A 6507-nucleotide genomic window follows, 5' to 3' on the forward strand; every position below is an offset into this window, starting at 1 on the left:
GGGGTTTCAAAGTACAAAGTGAGTCCATTAGATTTGCAAATAAATGGGGAGCAAAGCATGTGGAGAAAGCACCCCGCTCTTTAGTTAGTTATGGATTAAGACTAGCCAAACAGGCCGTGATGAGCACTGAGGCTTCCATCTAGTCAGAGGACCCTGAGATCATGGAGGACCCCAGCACAGTAAACAGGGGACGGTTCTTACTTGGGTTGAAGACCACGTCAAAAGGAGGAATACTGCGGGGAAAAATGTATGGAACAAGCCACTCTGATGATATCTGTAAAACAAAATATGAATGTTAAGAAGTTTTAAAGAGTTTAGATTGTTTCCTGATTTACAGAATGCCTGGTTTTTGAGAGAGCAACAAGACAGTTTTGCCTAAATGATGCTTTTCTTCAAAGCAATGTGTGTTCATCTTGAGCAAATGTATAATGTTTAAACTCTTGAGGACATTCTCCAAGTTATATTGGTCATTCATAGGCAGTGTTTTTTCAGATTGCTGAGGTAATCTGCAGTGTTTCCTCAGGTTACTGATATGCTTTAGTACATTTCTTCCATTAAGTCATATTATTAGAACTCATTGTATGAAATTATTTCGCATTGCTTGAGAGTTATCAGTTGGAATGACTTCCTGTGATCAATTCACCCAATTGGAGACACAGCTAGAGCATAATTATTACCTATTAAGTATTCATTTTTAACATATGTCAAACACTGGTAAACAGCAAGCCTGGAGTGAATCAGCAGGTTGCTGACTTTTCTTAAGAGATTCCCTTTCAGAAACAAAATAGATTGGACAATTATTCAATATATTTATCTGCTATGGGCAATCCTGTTTTCCTTTTGAATCTTAAAGACAAAAAAGAAACAACCCTAAAATAAATGTAAACAAAAGTTAAACTATACAAATTAAGTGACAAATAAATTATAAATATGCATGTGTCCTCGATATTTTCAGCTAAGTTTTAGACGTATGTTTATAAGAAAATTTTCCATGGAAATAATTCATTTTGGTGATATTGGCAAATAAATTCAGAACCTTTATGCTGAGCTATATCCCCAGCCCTTTTTCAATTTGCCTTGACATATTATACTCCTGCCTCAGCTTCCCAAAACTCTAGGATTACAGGTGTATACCACCATGCCCAGACCCAACTACAGAAAATTAAATACTGGTTGATACAAGAAAAAGAAGAAAGAGAATTACCATTATTTAATTTCTCATGTTCACTAAAAATAAAATTTATATTCAATTCTTGTAATGAAAATCTTTTAATAATAATTTAAGCTCCATATCTTGATTTGAAATGCTGATATACTGTGATCCTGAACATATTTTTACATGCTAAGATCATTTCAAAATAAATTCCAACATATTTTTAATATGTTATATTTTATATTTTAGTATAAATATATTTTATATTTTAATATGTTGTAGTCCTCAGAAGCTACGAGTAGAGTATGACTTTATTTAGATAAAAGGCATTTGCCCATAAAATGAAGGACCTTGAGATAAGTTCCCTAAACTCTAAGATTTAGACAATGCAGGAAAAGGTACAGAGAAAGAAAAGATAGCCCTGTGAAGATACAAGCAGAAAGTGGAGTGATGCCACCAGTCAAGAAATATCTGAAACCAATAGTGCTTGGGAGAAACAATGAAAGAACTTCCCTTAGATCCTTCAGAGGCTTTATAAGAAACTGCAATTTTTCTTTTTTTCTCCTTGCAAAACAGCCCTTTTTCATAGAGAAGATATAAATTCACAGCAGTAGTAAGAGAAACGTGCAGAGATTTTTCCAGCAGTCTCTACGGAGCCATACCCCCTCCACTATTGAAATGTTGCACTAGCAACACATTCATTTCAGATGAGGAAGCCTACACTGACACATCATCATCACCCAGAGCCTGAAGCTGACTTTAGAGTTCACACTCAGTGTTATACATTCTCAGACTTTGGGCAAAGGTCTAATTGCATGTATCCATCTGTATGGCATTTTACAGAGCTTTTTCACTATCCTTAAAATATTTTGTGATTCATGGATTCATCCCCCTTTTGCCTCTAACCCCTGTTGTCTGTTAATCTTTTTGGGTCTTCATAGTTTCACCATTTTCAGAGTGTCAGAGAGTAGGAATCATGCATTATGTACACTATCCAATTAATAATAATTCAATACTCTTCCATGTCTTTTTATGACTTGATAGTCCATTTCTTAGTAACAGTGAATGACATTTCACCGTCTGGGTGTAGCACTGTTGATTCTTTCACCTCAGGGAAGATATCTTCATTGCTTTCAACTTTTAAAATTATGAATAATGTTGTACCCACAGTGCTTTTGTCCTTCATCTCTTTTGAGTCAGTACCTGGGAGCACCATTACTGTATTCTGTACAAGGTGTTTGTTTAATTTGTAAGCAAATGCAAAACTATTTTCCAATGAGACTGTACTATTTTCATGTCCTACCACCAAATGTTGAGTTTTTTTGTTTTGCTTTGTTTTTTCCCCCCACATGCTCATTCCTGTTTGGTGGGGTCAGTATTTAGAAGTTTGGTCATTCTAAAGGTGTGTATTGATATCATTATTATTTTAATTTTGAAATGTCTAATAATGTGCTGTTGAACATGTCATATTCTAACTTTCCATTTACATATCTTCTTTGGTGAGGTTACTGTGCTAGTCTTATGCATATTTTCACACAGATTGGCTCTTTTTATGATTAATAGATGAGTCCTTTATATTGTTTGTATACAAATTTTATTAGATATGTTTTTTCAAATATTTTCTGCAAATCTGAAGCCTGTCTTATCATTGTTTTCTATTTTTTGTTGTGTTAAGAGATGGCATTTGTTTTAGGTATTTACAACAGCCCTGGAAAACCAAAACAATATTAATAAAAGAAAAATAATATTTTTTATCTTCTCGTTGTCTTAGATATCTTCTTTTTTATTAAAGTCAACTTCAAATATTGACTTCCAGCCATTGTGTACTATGAAATACAGAAGAATAAACTCTTTGAGACTAACTTGAAAAATAGGGTAAATTTTGTAAACAAAATGCCTTGACAGAAGGAATTCTATAGAAATCATTGCTATACTTCAGGTAGCTTATCGCAGCAAACACTAAACAATAAGTTAAGGGCTGGGCACTGGAGATGAGCTTTGAGTGTGCCTCAAATCTTGGCCAAGTTGATCTTTAATAAGCATTGAATATTTTCAGTTTGGCACTCTCAATAATAGCCTCAAGGATAAAAGCACAGGAAATAGTTATTTAATAGGACCTGAAGCCAAGATTTAAAATATCTCAATTGTAGCAATTAAAATCACCAAGATTACTAAAGTCTTTTATCTTCAGTCAGAAGCATGAAGAATTATCCTCTGGAGAAAGATGATTCAAGGATACGCTTTTCTCTCCTTTAAAAAAAATATACACATGTATACATATTGGGTAATCAATAAAAACAATAAAGAAATCTGTATGAAAATTCACTATAACAGAAAGCGAGAAAAGGATATAAATCCTTGGGAAAATTAATCTCAATATAAAAGTGTGTTATGAAGGTCCGGGGATTTAGCTCAGCGGTTTGGTGGCCTGCCTCGCAAGCGCAAGGACCCGAGAGTTCGATCCCTGGTGTGTTATGTAGTTATGATTTATTTCAGAATTTTAGTCAATCCAAAATTACCAATAAAAACAACCTAAAAACAAAAGCCTTTTTTTAAAACATGTGCTTCAGTTATAATAGAAGTACAGCACTATTATTGTACAGATAAGGGGGATAGGCAGGAATAATATGTCCAAAGTCACACAGCTAATGAGTTATAGGTACGAAATTGAATTCTGAGAAGTGTGTTATATAACTGTTCTGTACTAAGAAGTAATCATTCTCACTAGGCAAACATTTGCACCCCGGTGATTCTAGTTATATTCTTAAGAACTTTTTTCTTATATTTTCTTATTTTGCTAAAGTTAATACTGCTCTGAGCTTTCCATTTCCTTAATTTTCTATCTTCTTATATTCATTTTCATACTTCACTACAATATGTCTTGAAAATGTATTTAGCATGATTTTAGTTTTTCGTGTAGGCTTTCTTCACACAGCTTTAGTTTTGAGTTTAACTAAGTTCATGATTCTGAAGGTTGAGTTAAAATCTAACTTTGTTGCATTTTACATAAAAATTCTACTGGGGTGGAAGAACCAATTTATTCTCTTAACATATGCAGTCCTGGGCCAGGGATTTAGTTCAGTGTTGCTGCCGCCTGGTCCTTGGTTCAGTCCCCAGTACAAAAAAAAAAAAAAAAAAAAAAAAAGCATTCCTTTTCTATTTTCCTCATCTTCTCAGACCACATCCTCTATGTTTTTCCTAGTGTTTTGGAAGTTGTGAGCTATCGGTTTCTCAGTAAATACAAAGTTTTAGTGTATATTTCAAAGATCTCAGATAATTTTGGATGTGTGTCAAATTTCCGTCTTGCCCCTTTAAAATTTTGTATTGTTTATTTTTCTAAAAACCTGCACATATAATATCCCCTGAAAAGACTTTTTTCAGAAAACTAAACTGTGGATTTGAAATATCTAGATGTTTTTCTGTTGGAGGATTATAAATAACAATGTCAAAAGGAAATGAAAACATTTTGTGTGCTTTCATTTGGATTTTTACCCATCAATGGCTTTACCATCCATTTTGTGATAACGGCAACTTGCAATCACGGAGGAATGAGAAATTACTTAAAGCACTCCTCGTACTTGGTAAGAGACATTAAACTACCAGAGAAATGGAGCTATGTGAAGGTCAGAACAAACATCTTTCAATTTGATAATCTATTAATACTTACAGCGCTGGGAGAAACCATTAAATAAAGATATAAAAGTTTTTGAAAATGCCATTTGGTTTAGATGAAGTTACACTGACATATACTTCCAAATAATACATGGACTCTTCCTGAGAGCTATTTTTGAGTGAGTTGGGAAAGGTCATCATTTGCACTGCAAGTTTTATACAGTCTTTCTTTAAAGGGTTCACCTTTTTTATTAAAATTAATTGGGATATGAAGGCTCTACTTCCTTGGATGGTAAAATTTAAAAGGGTGATAGTTTGCTTACGCACTTCTAGGTTGATAAAATAGATTATACATACAAAAATGTTTTTTGACCTATTTTAGATTCACACTATTAAGCAAGTTTCAGTTTATGATCACAGGATTTGAGAACAAGTCCTCTTTTGTAGATTAATTTTGTAGATTAACAACTAGCCTTCTTTTGTAGATTAAGATTTTGTAAATTAAAATTATTCAAGGAAAGTGTAGACATTGAATTTGGAGTATCTTCCAAATGTAAACTGCACCCTTTAAAATACAAACATGAGATGTGTTGAATGCTATGAGTCTATTTTAATTGAAGATTCATCTTTTTCTCAACAGGATATAAAATTAATATTTTAGGTATGTTCCTTTGAATAAAGAGCCTTATAAATATTGTCATTTTATCCTTACTATCATCATTATTAATAAGTATTTCTACCACTTCTTAAAAAAAAACTTTTAGAGGACACTAAATTTAAAGCAGAATAACTGATTTACTGTAGATCAAATACCTGGTATTTCAGAGAAGAAAAATTTAAACTAGTTCTCTGAAATTATAACTTCATGCTGTTTATATAATGCCACAGGATCATAATAACATGTTTTTGAATGTCTTAAAATATTTCTCTTTTCAAGATTTGGAGTTTTGCTGTTACAGAGTATTCATTAAATACACATTGGCCGAATGTCTTATAAAGCAATCATTATGAGATCTTAAGCGATTTAACAATTTTTAGTACTTATAAGCCAAGCCCTGTAGTAATTTAATCCTCTTATTGTTTTTAATTCTTACATCAATGTTTAAAGTTACACTTTGTTTATTTCCTGTTTTACATTTACATAAAATGAAGCCTGGGCATTTTAAATACTTTAATTTATTCAGTGAACAGTGTAAGTACTTGATACTGTTTTAATACAGGGGTGAAACAAATGGTTACATTTCCTGTCCACATGAATCCTATATGTGAATACAAAAAATGATATTCTTTCAAAGATCTTATGAATATATTTTTAATTACATTTCTCTATAAGTTCTTTGAGGCAAATGCTTATTATAATATTTGTGTCAGCAACAGGAGCATTTCAAGTACCATAGGTATGTACCATTGACCCAGTGCTTTTGATGTTTGATTTGTGACATTTCCCTGATCCTCCAAATACTTTTTTCTAGACATTTACTTCTCCAGTTTCTCTCAAAAGTATGCAGTGTCTAATAAATAGCTTATTTGTGATTAGATTCTTACACAAATGTGGGGCTAAACATATCCCGTATCTTGTTAATATCCCATATTATTAATATCTAAAGGAAGCACTCGGTTAGCTGAGGCAGGAGGATCACTGTGAGTTCGAGACCAGCCTGGGCTACACAGTGAGTTCCAGGTCAGTCTCAACTACATAGTGAGACCCTGTCTCAAAAAAAAAAAAAAAAAAAAAAAAAAAA

The 6507-nt window shown here is 32.7% G+C and overlaps 1 long non-coding RNA gene across 1 annotated transcript in view; it reads right to left on the bottom strand.

Moving 5' to 3' along the window:
• Positions 1–200: 200 nt before the first annotated feature.
• LOC104852013 overlaps positions 201–6507 on the bottom strand; it is an 11844-nt gene continuing 5537 nt past the window's right edge. Inside the window, exon 3 of the long non-coding RNA XR_777369.1 lies at positions 201–274. This is a non-coding gene — a long non-coding RNA (uncharacterized LOC104852013). The remainder of the gene's footprint in view (positions 275–6507) is intronic.

The sequence above is a fragment of the Fukomys damarensis genome, unplaced genomic scaffold (assembly GCF_012274545.1).
Source record: "Fukomys damarensis isolate Sample0158 unplaced genomic scaffold, DMR_v1.0_HiC HiC_scaffold_1, whole genome shotgun sequence".
Classification (NCBI taxonomy): Eukaryota; Metazoa; Chordata; class Mammalia; order Rodentia; family Bathyergidae; genus Fukomys; species Fukomys damarensis.